This window comes from Pelobates fuscus, chromosome 10 (assembly GCF_036172605.1).
Source record: "Pelobates fuscus isolate aPelFus1 chromosome 10, aPelFus1.pri, whole genome shotgun sequence".
Taxonomy (NCBI): Eukaryota; Metazoa; Chordata; class Amphibia; order Anura; family Pelobatidae; genus Pelobates; species Pelobates fuscus.
In genome coordinates this window covers 145,175,149-145,197,164 of record NC_086326.1, presented here as the reverse complement: position 1 = coordinate 145,197,164, position 22,016 = coordinate 145,175,149, and the positions used below count along the sequence as shown (strand labels likewise).

Sequence of the window (22,016 nt, the reverse complement as noted above, 5' to 3'; positions counted from 1 at the left end):
ATTACACTTGAGTGTGTTTTATTTGTTGCACCTTCCTCAAAGAACAGGGACCCTGTGTGGAAAGGTATACTGTGATTTCTTACATAGTGAGCACCTCATTTTTGTGTTTTTATTATAAGATCATTCTCCCAGTGTGCCCATGTGTTTCATTCCCCCTAGCACCTCCATCCATGTGTGTCAGGATCGGGACAGGGATCCAACACGCAGAGTACAAACAGTAGCCAGATACGTATACCGGACCTTAGAATGGCCGGACTAACGTAAGTAGTACAGTATAGAATGGTCAAAGACAAGCCGAGGTCGAGGGCAACAGAAGACAGGTAAGCGAGAGACAAGCCGAATCAAGGGTAACAGAGATAAGCAGAGTAAGGTAAACAAGCCGGGTCAAAACCAAAAGGGATAATAGAATACACAAGCACTGAGTGACTAGAACAAGCTAGAACCACGACAGGGCAATGAGCTAATGAATGAAGCTCTGTTAAATACCCTGTTCAGAGCAGTAACCACGCCTCCGAGGCGTCCTGATTGGTCCTGCAGCAATTGAGTGACAGGTCGTTCCGGAGGAGTGTCCTGATGACAATTTCCTGCCTAGATGCTGTAAAATGCAGTCACTCCCTCGCGGCCGGCCTTGCACGACCGGATAGACCGTGGGGAAGGGAGCCATCAGGCCGTCTGGATGGAGGAACAGCTAAGTCTCTACCTCTTTCGGAGGTAGAGACCGCAGGTACCCTGACAGTACCCCCCCCTCTCAGATACGCCCACCGGGCGGAATACACCAGGGCGAGAAGGGAATCGAGAGTGAAACGCCCTGCGGAGACGGGGAGCATGCACCTCCTCCTGAGGTACCCAACTTCTCTCCTCAGGACCATAACCCTTCCAATCGACCAGATATTGCAGTTTCCCCCGGGAGATTCGAGAATCAACGATGGAATTGACCTCATACTCCTCCTGACCCTCCACCTGAACTGAGCGGGGAGGGGCGATCGTGGAGGAGAACCTGTTACATATTAATGGTTTTAGCAAGGAAACATGAAACGAATTAGGAATGCGTAAGGCATTAGGCAACGCTAAACGATACGCAACTGGGTTAATTTGAGACAGTACCCTGTAAGGTCCAATATATCGAGGAGCAAACTTCATGGACGGCACTTTTAACCGAATGTTTCTAGTACTTAACCATACTCTATCGCCTGGAACAAACACCGGTGCTGCCCTTCTACGTTTGTCAGCGTGTTTTTTAACCAGCGTAGAATTGTGCAGAAGGATTTGTCGAGTTTGATCCCACAACTCTCTTAAATTGGCAACATGAACATCCACCGACGGTATCCCTTGAGAAGAAGACTCCGAAGGAAGGATGGAAGGATGAAAGCCATAATTCAAGAAAAAAGGGCTAGAATGCGTAGAATCACAAATGAGATTGTTATGTGCAAACTCCGCCCAAGGAATCAAACCGACCCAATCGTCCTGGTGTTCTGAAACGAAACAACGTAAATATTGTTCAACTTTTTGGTTAGTGCGTTCAGCAGCTCCATTGGACTGAGGATGATAGGCAGAGGAGAAATTCAATTTGATGCCTAGTTGGGAGCAGAATGATCTCCAAAAACGGGAAACAAATTGGGAGCCTCTGTCAGAGACAATTTGGGAAGGTATCCCATGCAAACGGAAAATCTCCCTGGAGAATATCTCCGCTAATTCGGGCGAAGATGGGAGTTTAGGTAAGGGAATGAAGTGAGCCATTTTAGTAAATCTGTCTACCACAGTGAGGATGACAGTCTGCTTTTTAGAGATAGGCAAATCAACAATGAAGTCCATTGCCAGGCAGGACCAAGGCTTTTCAGGAACCTCTAAAGGGTGCAGAAATCCGCATGGAAGCGAATGGGGTAGCTTGGTCTTGGTACAAACTTCACATTCCCCGATGAATTCTTTAATATCCTTGCGTAAGTCAGGCCACCAAAAATCTTTAGAGACCAGCGCATAAGTCTTGCGGATGCCCGGATGCCCAGCCACCTTGCTGTTATGGAGACAGCGTAGCACCTCCAGTTGGAGAGCGGCAGGAACGAAGTGTCGATCCCCAGGAGTCTGTTTGGGTGCCAAATGTTGAAACTTCATGATCTCAGAAAGCAATGGAGAGTGAATCCTGAGATTCGTGTTCGCGATGATATTCCCCTTAGGAACTATGGAGGACAGAAGTGGTTCAGTTATAGTGGATGGTTCATATTGACGAGACAAAGCATCGGCTTTAGAGTTCTTAGAACCAGGTCTATACGTAAGTACATAATTAAAGTGAGTGAGGAACAAAGCCCAGCGAGCCTGCCTGGCGGACAAGCGCTTAGCCTCCCCAATATAAGACAAGTTCTTATGATCCGTTAGGATAGTAACAGGGTGTAGTGTCCCTTCCAGTAAATGTCTCCACTCCTTTAAAGCCTTAATGACCGCTAACAGTTCCCTCTCCCCGATGTCATATCTGCTCTCAGGCCCAGAAAATTTTTTAGAGAAGAAACCACAAGGGTGTAACGGTTTATCCACCCCTAACCTTTGAGACAGAACAGCCCCAACTCCTGTCTCAGAAGCATCGACCTCGAGCAAGAAAGGCAGAGTCGTATCAGGATGAACTAGAATGGGAGCTGAGGCAAAAAGTTCCTTGAGAGTCTTAAAAGCACCAAGAGCTTCCTCAGACCAGAACTTAGTATCAGCCCCTTGTTTGGTCATATTGGTAATAGGCGCAATGATAGAGGAGTAACCCTTAATGAAGCGCCTATAGTAGTTGGAAAAACCAATAAACCTTTGGATAGCCTTGAGTCCTTTGGGCAAAGGCCAGTCTAAAATAGATTGGAGTTTACCAGGATCCATTTTAAAACCTTCCCCAGAAATCATGTACCCAAGAAAGTCTACCTGAGACTGATCAAAACTGCACTTCTCCAATTTGCAGTATAGACCATGTTGCAGAAGTTTGTGTAACACCTTTCTGACCTGTCTATGGTGAGTCTCAATCTCCTTAGAGTGTATTAGTATGTCGTCCAGGTAAACAATAACACAATCATGCTGAAACTCCCTAAGTACCTCATTAATCAACTCTTGAAATACTGCAGGAGCATTGCATAGTCCAAATGGCATAACAGTGTATTCGTAATGGCCATACCGGGTATTGAATGCCGTCATCCACTCGTGACCTTGCTGGATTCTCACCAAATTGTAAGCCCCTCTGAGATCTAACTTGGTGAAGATTTTGGAGCCCTTAAGACGATCAAATAACTCGGTAATCAGTGGGATAGGATAGGCATTTCTGACAGTTATTTTATTCAAGCCTCGGTAATCGATACAAGGTCTCAGCGTGCCATCCTTCTTCTTAATGAAAAAGAACCCCGCCCCGGCCGGAGAAGAAGACCTTCTGATGAATCCCTTTTCTAAATTCTCCTGAATATACTCCTCTAGAACCGAGTTTTCCTGAACAGACAAAGGATATACATGGCCCCTCTGAGGCATAGTCCCGGGTAGAAGCTTAATTTTACAGTCAAATGACCTGTGTGGCGGCAAAGAATCGGCATTCTTCTTGTCAAACACTGCCCTTAAGTCTAGGTAAAGGTCTGGTATTTGTCTTTCTGTGGACTGAGTAGGATTCTCCTGTATGTTAATATTAGCTAATGGAGAAACCTTGCACAAACACCGATCCTGGCAGCCCTGGCCCCACGAGAGTATCTCCCCTAACTCCCAATCGATAATAGGGTTATGTTCTTTCAACCATGGGTACCCCAGAACTATGGGAACGGAAGGAGACGAAATGAGCAGAAGAGATAAATTCTCCACGTGTAGGATACCAACATTTAACTCAATGGGTATGGTCTCACGAAAGATAACAGGGTCTAGTAGTGGTCTACCATCTATGGCCTCAACGGCCAAGGGTGTCTCCCTTAGCTGGGATGGGAAATTGTTTTTACTAGCAAAGGCTTGGTCGATAAAATTCTCAGCAGCACCGGAATCTATCAAAGCCATAGCCCTTACTACTTCCCTCCCGCAAGTTAAGGAAACTGGTAGCAGAAGCCTGTGATCTTTATAATTAGGAGTAGAGGACAAAATAGAAACACCCAAGGCCTGTCCTCTAGAGAGACTTAGGTGCGAGCGTTTCCCGGGCGGTTAGAACAGTTCGAGAGTAAATGACCCTTAGCTCCACAATACATACACAAACCCTCTCTTCTCCTGTACTGTCTTTCCTCCTCAGAGAGGCGGGTATACCCTATCTGCATAGGTTCAGGAAGCAAAGATACCGTGGAGTCAGGACTTGGAAAAGCGGGGGCTAACCTAAAAGAAGGTCTCCGGTTCCTCTCTCGAGTGTTCTGTCTCTCTCTTAAACGTTCATCTATACGAGAGATGAACGAAATTAAATCCTCTAAATTCTCAGGGAGTTCTCTGGTAGCAACCTCATCAAGGATTACTTCAGATAAGCCATTCAAAAATACATCTATATACGCCTGCTCATTCCACTTGACCTCTGACGCCAGAGACCTGAACTCTAGTGCATAATCCACCAGTGTTCGGTTCTCCTGTTTCAGACGCAACAGTAATCTGGCTGCATTAACCTTTCTACCTGGAGGGTCAAATGTTCTTCTAAAAGCAGCTACAAAGGCGTTATAGTTATAAACTAATGGGTTATCGTTCTCCCATAATGGGTTGGCCCATCTCAGAGCTTTCTCAATAAGTAGGGTGATAATAAATCCTACCTTTGCCCTATCTGTAGGATAAGAGCGAGGTTGCAATTCAAAATGGATACTAATTTGGTTTAAGAAACCACGACACTTCTCAGGAGCCCCACCATAGCGTACTGGGGGGGTAATGCGAGAAGAAGCACCCACTGTGGCTACCTCTAGACCTGAACCGACAGGAGAAACAGGGGTATTACGTATCTCCTCTGGTGGGTTATTGGCACGAGATAATAGAGCCTGTAGCGCAAGCGCCATCTGATCCATTCTGTGATCCATGGCTTCAAACCTAGGATCAGGAGAAGCAAGCTGACTGTTTGTACTTGCAGGATCCATTGGCCCTGTCGTAATGTCAGGATCGGGACAGGGATCCAACACGCAGAGTACAAACAGTAGCCAGATACGTATACCGGACCTTAGAATGGCCGGACTAACGTAAGTAGTACAGTATAGAATGGTCAAAGACAAGCCGAGGTCGAGGGCAACAGAAGACAGGTAAGCGAGAGACAAGCCGAATCAAGGGTAACAGAGATAAGCAGAGTAAGGTAAACAAGCCGGGTCAAAACCAAAAGGGATAATAGAATACACAAGCACTGAGTGACTAGAACAAGCTAGAACCACGACAGGGCAATGAGCTAATGAATGAAGCTCTGTTAAATACCCTGTTCAGAGCAGTAACCACGCCTCCGAGGCGTCCTGATTGGTCCTGCAGCAATTGAATGACAGGTCGTTCCGGAGGACTGTCCTGATGACAATTTCCTGCCTAGATGCTGTAAAAGGCAGTCACTCCCTCGCGGCCGGCCTTGCACGACCGGATAGACCGTGGGGAAGGGAGCCATCAGGCCGTCTGGATGGAGGAACAGCTAAGTCTCTACCTCTTTCGGAGGTAGAGACCGCAGGTACCCTGACAATGTGTCTCATTCCCCCAGAGTGCCCATGTGTCTCATACCTACAGTGTCCCCACGAGTCCCATAGCTCCAGTGCCCTCATGTGTCTCATACCCCCAGTGTCCCCATGTGTTTCATTCCCTCTAGCACCTTCTTCATGTCTCTCATTCCCGCACCACCTCCATTCATGTGTCTCATACCCCCAGTGTCTCATTCTCCCAGTGTGTCCATATTTCTCATGTCAGTCTACTATGACCATTTGATATTGGTCAGTATGGCTCAATTAAGTTTTGATTTAATTTGTTGACAGACATCTGTTCCCGATCATTCTTCTCTTAACATGGTTATAGCGTTAAGGAAGCAGAGATCCCATTTGCAAGTTAGTTATTAGAAACTGGTTTAATAAATAATTTTTGTTGATAACTTGACTATAACTAATATAATTCAGTGCCCAAAATAAATATAAAAATATTGTACTAAATAAAAGGATGACCCAAAATTAATATGAAAACACATGTATTGAATGGATATTACAGAAAGGAAAAAATAACAGGTTAATAATATTGCTAAGAGAAATTATGTGAAGAATGACTGCAGGATGTGTGTAGTATGGATGAATGGTGAGGTCTGACTGTCCTTGTAATAATTATATACGCTTTTGTTATGGGCAAATGCAAATATTACAAGTGTTGTATTTATTAAACTGTGTACTTTGTCTTTAAGAGATATTGCAAACTGACAAGGTGTTAGAAATGGAATATATTGTTTTTCATAGATGTTTCTTTAAGCAATAACCTCTTACTTGCCTTCAGTACATAATATGTTTACGCCATTTTGTCCCCAGCCGAAATAAAATAACAATAATGCATAAACAAGCTTCAAGGCTATCCTATGATTTTTTTTAGTACACAATATACTGTGCCTAACTAGATAAAGATGTTCAGACTTTAAGATGCCATCTTGAACTAAGTCAAGAAAATTTCCATGACGTATACACCCTTTAGTTATGGACTTGTATATTGCCAAGTTCAGGGAGGTCCTAAAATGAATAAAGTAAAATAAGTGTTACTTTTTCATATATGAACTGCGGTAACCCTAAAATGGAGACACCTAAGGTATAAATAGGTGTACTTTTAAATGTTAAGGAACAGAGGAGAGACTTGGAGACAGACGCTGCTCCATCTTAAAATGACAGAGAGGCTGACATGAGGACATGTTCAGAAGGGTATGTTGACCTAATAATGATATTTGCAAGCATTTAATTTCATCTTATAAACTCTGCTATAATGGATTTTATATGTCTATATTTATATTTAATAAATATCTAAAAGACAAAACGTTATTGCTTCCAAGATAATCCTTATTTTATATTGTATTCTCAATTATTTATATATGTTAAATAGAGGATCTCGTTACTAACTATATAAAATTATGGCTAAGATATCTGTACGGTTAGCCCTACTAAGTTCTATGCTTTAAGACGTTATAGTGGTAAATAAGGGAACCAGCCGCGGTTACACTTTCCTTTCTCCCAAAAAGGCTCTCGCATGCTCCCTGTTATATGATGTATTGTATGGTATAAAGCTGCAGTCAGCAGACACTTTCTATTGTTATTTCAATAAAAATCAATGGAGCGCTATCTACCTTTAACCCCTTAGTGACCAGGCTGTGGATGTTAACCCCTTAGTGACCAGGCTGTTTTTCAAAATTCTTGCTGCTGGGACCAAGGCTGTTTTTACATTTCTGTGGTGTTTGTGTTTAGCTGTAATTTTCCTCTTACTCATTTACTGTACCCACACATATTGCATACTGTTTTTCTCGCCATTAAATGGTCTTTCTAAAGTTACCATTATTTTCATCATTTCATATAATGTACTATAAATAATATTATAAAATATGATGAAAAAAACACACTTTTTCGAACTTTGACCACCAAAATCTGTTACGCATCTACAACTGCCAAAAAATACCCATGCTAAATAGTTTCTAAAATTTGTCCTGAGTTTAGAAATGCCAAATGTTAGCATGTTCTTAGCTTAAGTACCCCTTATTCATGGATTAAAATCGAATAGGAAGGTAGCCCTGAGTATAAATTACCTATTCTTGTGTGGATAGGCCTACTGAATTTGGGTGTAATAGAATCAGAACATTTTTCTAACATGTTCTTAGCTTTTTTTGGAAAGTCATAGGGCTATAAGGACAAGTAGCACTTTGCTATTTGCTAAATGAATGTGTTATATTGTAACACTGATATCTGTCAGGAATCCCCGAATAACCCTTCACATGTATATATTTTTTTAAAAGAAGACACTCTAAGGTATTAAACCTGGGGTATTTTGAATATTCTCATGCAGCCATTTTACCACAATCTATGCCAAATAAAAATAATTGGTGATTTTTTTTTGAGACACAGTAATTTAAGAATATATGTACTTAGAACTTTAAGGGTTTCTGCCAAAGAACACCCCAATATGTGTTCAGCAACATCTCCTGAGTACAGTGATACCCCCCATGTATAGGTGTGTTGTGTTCTCTGGGGGCTAAAAGACCTTATTTGGAGGGTGCGCATTCCAGTTTTCCAACTTGGAATTTTCACATCCGGTAATAATGCACCCATGTCCCATTTGGGACATTTTTGAAGCCGGACAATATAATTTACCCCTATCAAACCATATATTTTTGAAAAGCAGACACCCTAAGGTATTTCAAATGGTGGTGTTTTAGCACTTTCCATGCACTAATTCTACCACCAGCCTTTGTCAAACTTTTGGATAGTGTTTTTTTATGTTATTTTGTTCTCACATTGTACTTTAGGCACGGATTTTTAGTTCCGTTTATGTGTTACTGACAAAGAAACCCCCAATATGTGTTCAGCAACATCTCCCGAGTACAACAGTGCCCCCAATGTACAGGTTTTATGGGCTTTTGCAAACTTACAGGGGTCAAATGTAGGGCTTTCCTCTTTTCCATGTTTGCACATTGAAATTTGCCAGATTGGTTTGCTGGGCTTATGTTGCCTTTGAGACCATATAGCAACCCAGGAATTCAAATTAACCCCATTGTAACGGAACCGCTGGCACCCTGACCAGGTACCCTCCGCTGACGGATGCTCTTAGTGCTTTCCGAGGTCTCCAAGCACTCTGCCTGACACCATAACCACTGCAGATCCCACGAACCGCCGCAGCTTGATTGGGGTCTCGCCGACTCCACCCACTCTGGACCCAAGACCAGGGTCCAGCTTCCAGTAGGTGGACCTCTCCGAATTCCAGAGAGCAGGAACAGGAACAAGCTCTTAGCAGAGCTTAGTGATTATACCCTGGGGAGTATAGGGATTATAGCAATCCCCAGAGTGTAGTTCTCCGATCCCCCAAGCATGAGCCGAAACTTCATGAAGGTACAAGATGATCTGAGGTGCTGGCACACCCAATCTGGTTTTTATTACAATCTTTGCCAATACAGGACCGCCCACAGGGAGGTATAAAATAACCAATAGCATCACGGTTACAACCCACAGATTCCCTCCCCTTATCCTGAGAGGTAACCCAATTACACATACAGTTAAAACATACTTTTTACCCAACTTTCATAACTCTAAAACCATACATCCAATCTCCATCTTACATATTCAAACTCGGCATACTTTAAACATAAACACTCTCAAAAATCAGCCAAATCCATTCAGTATATAAAAAGTTACACGGAAGTCCTTTATAACCGACCGCAAGCACATTTTCCTGCCCAAAACAGTTCCATAGATTTGGGCTGTGCGGTCGGCCAATTTCATGCAGAAAAACGACTAAGTCCCATTCGAACGTGCGTTCGAATCTTCGAATGGGACTTAGCCTCTGCAGCTGAACGTTCAGTGTGGGAGAAGGTAAGGGTCAGCGGTGTTCGCGGAAATGGGTAGCCGATTTTAGTTCCATGAATTTGGCTACACACATGTGGGGATATTTATGGGATAATAATTGTAAACAGAGAGAATTGCCCACGAGTTTCAATTCTCAGATCCCTAATCGTTATCGTTATAAGTGAAATGTATGATCAAATACCGGTAATTAAAATCACAAATTGTTATAAAAATAGATAATTTTGGGGGCGGGGCCTGGACGCAGAGCCGAGCGGACGCAGGTCAGTACTGCTCCCGCTCCAAACGCCAAATCTGCCGTATAAAGGGCATCAAAACGACCCAAAACTCGCCCAATGGGCCACCAACAAAGAACTGCTGACAAGGGCTACGAGTTGGTGCCAAACACCAGGCATCGACTGCAGAACACCCAGCACCGCAACCCGAGGCCTACAAGCAAGGCTGGCGTGGAGGAGGCGGCCGCTCCCCCACCGCCAGCGACGGCTTACAGAAAGAGACTGGGCCCACGTTCCCCCCCCTATGGACCGGCGGGGGTTATCCCGGTCCCAGCTACCCAATACCTGCTGCCGAACGACGACGGGGTAACCCGAAAACTACTGAGACTCGCAGCAGTGGACAAGATGGCGGACTCCACATGGACCCCCACCACATGGGACCAACTGGAGCCGCTAGAGGTCCGCCTTGATAGGCTATTCACAGCCTTCTGGAAGAGGCTCGAGAGCAGACCACGAACCGCGAAACCGCCACCTGACCCACCTCACCCTCCCCGCTACGCACCAAGCTTGATCAGTCGGCAGACTCATAAGGCATACTCTGATGAAAGGCGGAGGAGACGGGTGAAGCCCAGGGTAAGCGGGCCACGCAAGCAGAGGAACAGGGGCTGCCACCAAGCACCCACCCACAGACCTGAGGGCACTACCTGCCATCACCTAAAAAGAACCTGCAGGGCCACAACGGGATCACCGAAGCGAGACACCATGAAACGGGCACCGGATCCGAAAGCTGGCTGGAAGAACATTCTTCCGCTGCATGGCAACAGGGCTCCTGCACGCAACACCAGCCTCCTGACTGCTCTCACCACCGACTACCTCGCCTGCCCTCACTCCCAGCGCACATATCCAGCCTCCAGGGAAGGGGTTGGGTGACCGAGATGGACTCCTGTTTCCAGCTGGCTAAGGACAGTGTCCCCCCCCTCTACAGGCACAGGCTGAGTAAACTGCCGACCACTCCATAGCAAAACACACCTCTACTTTGTCTTTTTTCTTTTTAGTTCCCTCTAAATGCAAATGTTCCCCTTGCATATTATGACTCATATACGTTTGAATTATCCTGTTAATTTAAAAATTGCATATATGTGATCCTGAGAACAGAACCACGTGATTCTCTCCTTCTATAGGCTAGGAACATAGGCAGTTCAATATTAAAAGGCGATCTCAGGCAAACCCAATCTGACCTAGGGGGCTGTATATCCCTATGCATATTGCCTTAACGTATTTAACAAAAGCAAAATTTATTTTCTTATTATACTTTATGCTTGCTAAGCGATAATTATAGTTAAAAACGCGCAGTTAACCAATAATATGCATCTCATAACCAGATCTGTTTTATGCATGTCTAGCTTAGCATGTTTTATTACGAAAGCGTTGTTTAAGAGCTTGCTATCTTCATATAATACAAAAATGTGCCGTCTAAAATGCCACACTGTATAATGTTATGGAATTGCTTGTAGACGCTGTTGTGGCGCTACACGCTAGTTGTCAATCTATGCACAAGAAAAATAAAGAATTTAAAAAAAAAAAAAAAAAATAGTTAATTTATTTATTTTTATATTCAAATGATAATATAAGTAACATGCGTGATAATAATCAATGGAATTCGAGTATAACATGAATATGCAATGCAATATGGTAATTTAAAACAAACATTTCCTAATGGCTAAGACTCTACACATTAGGTGTCAAGATTGATTTACGACCCTTTCACAGAGACAAAGAATGTGAAGTTTCAGCATGCAGCATAAGATCGTAAAAACTTTCAGCTGGCAGTTTAGAAATAACCCTTTCAGTGCTGGTTAGACCTCCTAATTAGTTAAGATCTACTTTTATGTAATTTTAAATAAATAACATTACCCAGTCATAATCTTTAAACATTTCCTTGCATCCAATGAGAAAATCTACTATGTTCTATAAGCTGATATTTTAATTAATTTGTCTAAATAGATATTTTATCTTATTTTAGAGCCAATCAATACAGCTGGATAAATGGTCATGATATGCTAACGTGATATTAATCACACAAATACATTAATGACTATATTAATCCCAGCTGCAGATGGGATGCTATAACCATATATATATTCTTTAATAATTAAGATTTCTAAATATGAAATCTAATCATGATTTATCCAGTCATATATCATGCTATTAATTTAATTAATTTAAATTAATTAATTAAATGGCTGTATATTTACCAGTTAAGTAGATATTTTCTCATCAGATGTTCCCAGGTAGCTAAGTGTCATGGGTCTCTTTCTCTGCATGGAGTGTCTTGATTTTCTGAGTGTCCGATTCTGCCTGGATCTCTCTGAATCCCCAGAGTGTCGTAATGTCTCTCTCTTCAATCTTTGAATCTCCGAATTTCTGAATCTCCCTCTCTTCCCTTGTCTTAACTTTTTAAAGGGAAAAATTCCTTAGGTGATAGCCAATCACAAATGTGGGGTGTGGTTGCCTTCTAGGTAACCATTCTCGTATTTGAACTCTAGAGGGCAGTATTGTCCGACTAAACATACCTATCCAGGAAAGAGTTAACTTTTCCTGGTGGCTATTTTTGACGTCATTTACGTTATCTATATGTGGCCTATAACTTATTTTATCTGTCAGATCAAGAGGATTTCTTCAGACTTATCCAGACTATGCATCTGCAAATTCTGCTATAATTCCTAAAATTGATAGTTTGTGAACTAAATTTCACCTTAAACTATAATGGGACGTTGTACAATATCGAAAGTAAAATTTAATTATTTAATCCTCTGTCACCCATGTCTGGGTTTTTAGAATTTATTATATTCCATTAGTACCTAGACGGTCTGTTATCACTTGGTTTGCTTATGTTACACATTCCATTCAGCTCGGGCAATGCGGTCAGTTTTAGAGAAAAGATAGAAATTTTGTGTCTCTTTGTTAGCTTGAGAATAACAAAATGGAGTCTGATCTGTTCATTTTGATTTCAGAACATACACTTTGTATTTCTATCATAGCACAAAATGTCTGCCGATATAAATACCCTGACACACACTAGAAGTCTATGGTCTTTCTGTTTATTTATAGAGGACGAGATCGCATCACCCAAGGCCTGTCCATTGGAGGTACTTAGGTGCGAGCATTTCCCGGCCTAGTGGGGCATGTAAGGCGTAGGTGACCCCTCTGTCCACAATATAAACAAAGACCCTCCCTTCTCCTGTATTGTCTCTCCTGTTCAGTTAAGCGAGTAACCCCTAACTGCATTGGCTCAGGTAGTGCTAGCGCCATAGAATCGGAATTCTGGAATGAGGGAGCTAATCTAATGGATGGTCTACGGATTCTCTCTCTGGTGTTCTGTCTTTGTCTCATACGTTCGTCTATACGAGAAATAAACTAAATCAGATCCTCCAAATTCTCAGGAAGTTCTCTAGTGGCCACCTCATCTAAAATTTCATCAGCTAAGCCATTTAGAAAAACGTCCATAAAGGCTTGTTCGTTCCATTTTACCTCAGAGGCCAAAGATCTGAATTCTAATGCGTAATTCACCAGAGTATTGTTTCCTTGCCTGAGACGTAGCAATGCTTTAGCGGCGTTAGCCCTTCTTCCTGGACGATCGAAAGTTCTCCTAAATGCTTCCACGAAAGCATTATAATTATACACTAGTGGGTTATCATTTTCCCATAACGGATTGGCCCATCTAAGTGCCCTGTCTATCAGTAAGTTTATGATAAATCCGACCTTAGCTCTGTCAGTAGGATAGGCCCGTGGTTGTAATTCGAAATGAATGCTAATCTGAATAGTAACAAGAAAACAAAGGAAAGAAAGATCTGTCCCAATATAATACTTAAAGGGATCAGTAATATACAATATACTTTATTAATGTACTAAAAAATCACACAAAAAGACACTAAGTCACTTAGATGTCCCAGTGGAAAAATAACTGAGGCACAAATCGTGACTTACAACAACTCCAAAGTGAGGAGTACATACAGACGGGAGGGGAGTGAAGAGGGCAATAACAAAAGACGACCTAAATCATAGGGGGCAAAGAACCCCACAAGAGGAGGGGGGGGGGGAATAGATAAATTCCCAACAACTAATCGCTGCTCTGTGATAAGTTAAGTTGCACAATGGAAATATACAATGGTAGTGTATCTTAAATGGTCAAATTGCAGCAAAATCAGCTGTGTAAATATGGTCAGCATATTCTCAATATATCAGGCTAATACGATGTTGGTAGCAAGGTAACAGTACACAGCTACAATGTTTATAAATGGCCGGATTACCGCCAAGTAGACTGTGTAAGCACGGTCACAGAGTTAAATTACAATGTTGCGCAATGTGTCAAGCTAATACAGTAAGCATCGAGCAAATACCCCAAAGTGCATAACTGATTGTACGTTCAATAGTGACACAGAAACTGCAGAGTATATCATACAAATATGCATCCGACTAGTTCATTCCTGCCCCACATGAAATGGCAGCAATCATCCCTAATCAGCGTCAGAAGCTTTGATCGGCTGTGATTAAAAAAGTAAAGGATGTAACCCCAGTTCTCCTAAGCTGTGCCTTCGTGGGCACCTATCTGAAATGGAAAGGAGTTAGCTGAGAATTCAACTATACTGTGCCTTCGTGGGCACCTGTCTAAAGTCAGAGAGAACTAGCTAACTGTGCTCTAGAAAAGAGGGGTAAAAGAATATAGCCCTGAAGGATACTGAGTTTAAGAGACGGTTCAACTAAACTGTGCCTTCAAGGGCACCTATCCGTATAGCTACAGAGCCAAACTAGACCCAAGCTATTGGTATATACTGTGTAAGTGAGTCAAGTGCAGAAGAAATATAGCTGCACCCAAAAGCATAAGCCAGAATTAGGTTATAACCGAGCTGATAAAGGGATCTGTTTAAAATTCGTCTGATATGGTCGTCAGTAGAATAATGAGGATCCGAGGTATAACAAAATAACAAAAATGGTTAATGGACACGGTAGCCCAAGAGGAGATATATGACATTAACGTCAAATCGGATCCAGTGTCAGGAGCCCCGACGCGCGTTTCGCCGAACAAGGCTCATCAGGGGGAACTGACTCCCCAGACTAGGTAAGTTTAAATAGCCCGGCCTAAGTCCTGATTGGACCAGCCACAGAAATTACGTAATGGGCTGGCTTTCCAACCTACGGTGGCTCAACATACTCAAATGAGTGAAAACAGCATTTAGAAGGATATATGAAGTAGAATATAAAGTGGTATATTGACTAATACTGAAGTGATTAAGCATTAATATGGAGAATCAAGGACATTAATGCATGTCATTCATATTGTACAGAGCCATAAATTATGATTATGATAATAAAGATTGTAAAGACACATGATTATTTGAGAAGTTCCCCAAAGGGAAGTAGCAAATCTCTGTTTATCGGAGCATAAGTAATAATTGTCAAGGATCCCTTGGATGTACATCCAAAGGGATACCAGTAATGCTGGAGATAAATCAGCATGTATGGTGGTGTTTTTAGAAAAAAAAAGAAAAAACACCTTAGACAAAACTGGGTAATCCTTAAATCCTGGACTGGTAGGTGTGCCTTGAGGACTGGGTTGGGAAACACTGGCCTAGAGGACACCATTATAACTACTCATTAATAAAGGTGTGATTTTACCATATAAAACCCGAGAGTGTGCCATAGAAGCATAAAGTAGGAAGGCTTCTATACACAACAAATAATGAAACAACTTCACATATTTAGTATAAAATTGAAAAACAATACATATTATTAAGGAGGCAAATATGTATCACAACTAAATAGGATTAGCATATGAGAAAAACGTGTTGTAACCTTAGTTTCCCCTGTACCCATCTGCCGTATTGTTTATACTTAAACCATTGTCACAGGGGAGCCAAATTATGTGATCCAAATGCAGATTAGTTACAATAACCACAATCTGAGAATAGACCGAGGTACCCACCAGGTCCATGCCCCAAGTTGTGTCCAATGAATATACCATGCCATATGGGACTATCAAACCTATTTGATGTGCTATGTACCCCTAGAGGTAGTATGGGTCACAGGGGCAGAGAACCCATGTGGAAACTACATTCAAAAATGCACATAGCAAATGCAAATGCAAATAGCATTAACATGCAATAAACTTAGATATCCACAATAATATGTGAAAATTCTTTACTATTCTTCTTGTGGGTACTTATTATTCCTAATACATTTACACATATTATGTTGTTTTTAAACTCTCTTTTATCTTCAAAGGAACACTATAGTCACCTAAATTACTTTAGCTAAATAAAGCAGTTTTAGTGTATAGATCATCCCCTTGCAATTTCACTGCTCAATTCACTGTCATTTAGGAGTTAAATCACTTTGTTTCTGTTTATGCAGCCCTAGCCACACCTCCCCTGGCTATGATTGACAGAGCCTGCATGAAAAAAACTGGTTTCACTTCAAACAGATGTAATTTACCTTAAATAATTGTATCTCAATCTCTAAATTGAACTTTAATCACATACAGGAGGCTCTTGCAGGGTCTAGCAAGCTATTAACATAGCAGGGGACCAGAAAATCTTAATTAAACAGAACTTACAATAAAGAAAGCCTAAATAGGGCTCTCTTTACAGGAAGTGTTTATGGAAGGCTGTGCAAGTCACATGCAGGGAGGTGTGACTAGGGTTCATAAACAAAGGGATTTAACTCCTAAATGGCAGAAGATTGAGCAGTGAGGCTGCAGGGGCATGTTCTATACACCAAAACTGCTTCATTAAGCTCAAGTTGTTCAGGTGACTACAGTGTCCCTTTAATTGCTTATTTGTTGTTATTTTATGTTTTAAAGTTAATTATTGTTCAGGTTGCATGATCAGTGACATCATCTGGCCGTTTTTTTTTATTATTTCTTAGCTATTTAAGAGTGAAGGTCGCCTACTCTGTAACACTTTTAAAGAGCCTTCTGTATAGGTGAAACGCGTTAGTGTGTTACTTTTTATTTGTTTAATAAAATGAATCTGCATTTGCACCCCTGAACCTTCATTGGACATCTTTTATTGGAGAAGCTGTATCTCACATTCCCAGGTGGGGACAAACCACCTATGCTGTAAAGGACCGCGCAATCCCTATTTGTTCATCCATTGTGAGTATATCTCTCTCTTTATTTTATTTGTTTTATTAATACAGAGAACACTATTCCTGTTCTTTTATATCTCTTATACACCACTGGAGCATCATCTGGAATACACCACGTGGATTATTGGCACAGGGATACGATACCAGAGGTAATCAGGACCATCCTAACATCCACAGACGGGGATTGTACCGTCCATACACTGTGATCTGGAGCTGATCTTGCGCTCCAGAATAGTGTGAGTGCAATATATTTATTCCTTATATTCTGCCTCTGCTGTTATAGACATACTACACATATAGACTATATACACTATTATTTCCTGTCCCATTTTATTTTTTTTCCTTATATTGGCTCCATTGGACCCACACAAGGAATTCAATTGCTAAGCGCTGCTTCCCTACATCCCCCGCTTTATTTGCATCAACCACCACAAAGAAGAGACTCTGGTTTGGGAAAGCTTTAGCTGCTGTACACATAAGTAACAGGCGCCAGAAATCTCACTTGCTGCTATATCTGAAACAGTATTAGTACATTAAACATAGAAACATAGAATGTGACGGCAGTTAAGAACCATTCGGCCCATCTAGTCTGCCCAATTTTCTAAATACTTTCATTAGTCCCTGACCTTATCTTATAGTTAGGATAGCCTTATGCCTATCCCACGCATGCTTAAACTCCTTTACTGTGTTAACATCTACCACTTCAGCTGGAAGGCTATTCCATGCATCCACTACCCTCTCAGTAAAGTAATACTTCCTGATATTATTTTTAAACCTTTGTCCCTCTAATTTAAAACTATGTCCTCTTGTTGTGGTAGTTTTTCTTCTTTTAAATATAGTCTGGAAGTTAAACTGCACGAACCCACATACGAATGTAACAGGGGAAATGTACAATCCAAGTAAGTAAGGCGAACGATGTGATCCAGAGACAGAGGGCTCTGTCCCAAGTGCCTTAAGACCCCATAACGGGCCAGCATACCAGGGTAAGAGGCTAGCAATCTGGCTCCTCCAAGAGACAGGGGGGCAGGTCAGTTTGTCACTTGCAAACCCAGTGACGAAAGCCATTTTGTCACATAGCCCTTCTCTGAACTGTGTACAGTATTCCAAGTGAGGTCTCACCAGTGTTCTGTACAATGGCATGAGCACTTCCCTCTTTCTACTGCTAATACCTCTCCCTATACAACCAAGCATTCTGCTAGCATTTCCTGCTGCTCTATTACATGGTCTGCCTACCTTTAAGTCATCAGAAATAATCACCCCTAAATCCCTTTCCTCAGATGTTGAGGTTAGGACTCTATCAAATATTCTGTACTCTGCCCTTGGGTTTTTACGTCCAAGATGCATTATCTTGCACTTATCCACATTAAATGTCAGTTGCCACAACTCTGACCATTTTTCTAGTTTACCTAAATCATTAGCCATTTGGCTTATCCCTCCTGGAACATCAACCCTGTTACATATCTTAGTATCATCAGCAAAAAGACATACCTTACCATCAAGACCTTATGCAATATCACTAATAAAAATATTAAAGAGAATGGGTCCAAGTACATTCACAGTTAAAATGTCACGTAGAACTAAACAACATTTTAATATTCTTATATTCTCCCATTTTTTTATATATATTTTATTCATATTAAATTATGTTTCATAGCTAAATATTTGATGTTAAATGAAAGCCCTGTTTCCCCTGAATACAATGATATATAATAAGGGGGGGGTGCATTTAATATGAAAGAGGGGAATTACGGTTGGACAGACATATAGCGCAAATGCCAGGTTTTGTTTACGTTTTGTTTCGTTCACAACTTGTACATTCGGCTCAGTCCTTAAGGGGTTAAACAGTATTAAAAGCACCTTTGAGAAAAAACACACGCGCAAGGTAAATAAATAGGACATCCATAGATTGGGGATGGCAGGTACACTCTAAAGCCATGTCCAACTCAATGCAGAAAGCTAATCCCACATCCAACCTGGGAGACAGTATAGTCATTAATATGCTCCTCTTACACTATTTACATATTATATTCACATATACACAGGGAATTATTCTCACACATTATGTCCTAAATTATCTCATTACTTTTCCCTCTAATAATCCCATGACACATGGCTCTGCCCTCACAGTGTATCAGGATTAATGGGAGATTTGCCCTAAACAAAGATGGCCGCAAGTGGTCGGTCTTCTGGTGACGTCATATTAAAGCGCACACTGACATTTTAGTTCCAAGCACTCGGGCCTAGAACTTTGAGCAGCTGCTGTGTGTTTATCCTGAGAAGCCCCATTACTGTGAGATCGTGCAGAGGTAGTGGATACAGTGCTGGGAAACACAGGGAGGAGCTGCCAGTCAGGTGACTATTGTTATATGATGAGCTTCCTATACAGTTACACAAAGGAAATGTTCAAATATAATGTTCTATGTATCTAATGTGAGATCAATGGGAACTACCTGTAATGTATGTGGGAAATATATATATAATGTATGGGGTAAATATACACCCCCTGTATATACTGTGTATATAATGTATGGGGTAAATATACACCCCCTGTATATACTGTGTATATAATGTATGGGGTAAATATACACCCCCTGTATATACTGTGTATATAATGTATGGGGGGTAAATATACACCCCCTGTATATACTGTGTATATAATGTATGGGGTAAATATACACCCCCTGTATATACTGTGTATATAATGTATGGGGTAAATATACACCCCCTGTATATACTGTGTATATAATGTATGGGGGTAAATATACACCCCCTGTATATACTGTGTATATAATGTATGGGGGCAAATATACACCCCCTGTATATACTGTGTATATAATGTATGGGGTAAATATACACCCCCTGTATATACTGTGTATATAATGTATGGGGTAAATATACACCCCCTGTATATACTGTGTATATAATGTATGGGGTAAATATACACCCCCTGTATATACTGTGTATATAATGTATAGGGGTAAATATACACCCCCTGTATATACTGTGTATATAATGTATGGGGTAAATATACACCCCCTGTATATACTGTGTATATAATGTATGGGGTAAATATACACCCCCTGTATATACTGTGTATATAATGTATGGGGTAAATATACACCCCCTGTATATACTGTGTATATAATGTATGGGGTAAATATACACCCCCTGTATATACTGTGTATATAATGTATGGGGTAAATATACACCCCCTGTATATACTGTGTATATAATGTATGGGGTAAATATACACCCCCTGTATATACTGTGTATATAATGTATGGGGTAAATATACACCCCCTGTATATACTGTGTATATAATGTATGGGGTAAATATACACCCCCTGTATATACTGTGTATATAATGTATGGGGGTAAATATACACCCCCTGTATATACTGTGTATATAATGTATGGGGTAAATATACACCCCCCTGTATATACTGTGTATATAATGTATGGGGTAAATATACACCCCCTGTATATACTGTGTATATAATGTATGGGGTAAATATACACCCCCTGTATATACTCTGTATATAATGTATGGGGTAAATCTACACCCCCCTGTATATACTGTGTATATAATGTATGGGGTAAATATACACCCCCTGTATATACTGTGTATATAATGTATGGGGTAAATATACACCCCCTGTATATACTGTGTATATAACATATGGGGTAAATATACACCCCCTGTATATACTGTGTATATAATGTATGGGGGTAAATATACACCCCCTGTGTATACTGTGTATATAATGTATGGGGTAGTGGATACAGTGCTGGGAAACACAAGGAGGAGCTGCCAGTCAGGTGACTATTGTTATATGATGAGCTTCCTATACAGTTACACAAAGGAAATGTTCAAATATAATGTTCTATGTATCTAATATGAGATCAATGGGATCTACCTGTAATGTATGTGGGAAATATATATATATATATATATATATATATATATATAATGTATGGGGTAAATATACACCCCCTGTATATACTGTGTATATAATGTATGGGGTAAATATACACCCCCTGTATATACTGTGTATATAATGTATGGGGTAAATATACACCCCCTGTATATACTGTGTATATAATGTATGGGGTAAATATACACCCCCTGTATATACTGTGTATATAATGTATGGGGTAAATATACAGCCCCTGTATATACTGTGTAAATAATGTATGGGGTAAATATACACCCCCTGTATATACTGTGTATATAATGTATGGGGGGTAAATATACACCCCATGTATATACTGTGTATATAATGTATGGAGGGTAAATATACACCCCCTGTATATACTGTGTATATAATGTATGGGCTAAATATACACCCCCTGTATATACTGTGTATATAATGTATTGGGTAAATATACACCCCCTGTATATACTGTGTATATAATGTATGGGGGTAAATATACACCCCCTGTATATACTGTGTATATAATGTATGGGGGTAAATATACACCCCCTGTATATACTGTGTATATAATGTATGGGGGTAAATATACACCCCCTGTATATACTGTGTATATAATGTATGGGGTAAATATACACCCCCTGTATATACTGTGTATATAATGTATGGGGTAAATATACACCCCCTGCATATACTGTGTATAAAATGTATGGGGTAAATATACACCCCCTGCATATACTGTGTATATAATTGGGACAATAAGTGCTGTCTCCCCCATGCGGACTGCATCGGCAGTGCAGCATTGCCTGCTAAGTTTTACAATGGCAGCTGGTAATCTGCTAGATTAATTCTGGATTTGCTTTGAATGTCTGCTACCAGTTAAGGACGGGAGGAGTGCAAAGGTTTTTCCCTGAGGCTGAAACAGTCGAGTGGGCTGTCAATTGCCCACTCACTCTTCACTTTAATTTCTATTACCCATTCCATTTAAATTACTCTTTCTTTGCAAATCATTCTTTTATTTTTTTTTAGGTTTCTTACAATTCAAAGTTCTCACATTCTCCCCCCCCCCCCCCAAAAAAAATAATCAATTCTTACGACACTTATTACCATTACTACTGGTACAATCACAACACACAAATACCATCTGATCGCGCACACACACCTGTAGATGGTCAGTGAGTGTGTGAGTTTGAGGACTTCCTTCGATATGTATGCAGTCGCTATACACAGAGACACACACAGCCCAATGTGCACAGCCTCACACACGCAGTGGCCCA

At 41.0% G+C, this 22,016-nt stretch overlaps 2 protein-coding genes across 2 annotated transcripts in view; both read left to right on the top strand.

The window, feature by feature from the left end:
- Nucleotides 1–22,016, top strand: part of LOC134575270 (oocyte zinc finger protein XlCOF7.1-like) — a 93,669-nt gene that overhangs the window by 21,410 nt on the left and 50,243 nt on the right. The gene's annotated exons all lie outside the window — the stretch shown is intronic.
- LOC134575151 (zinc finger protein 721-like) overlaps nucleotides 1–22,016 on the top strand; it is a 254,227-nt gene that overhangs the window by 212,981 nt on the left and 19,230 nt on the right. The gene's annotated exons all lie outside the window — the stretch shown is intronic.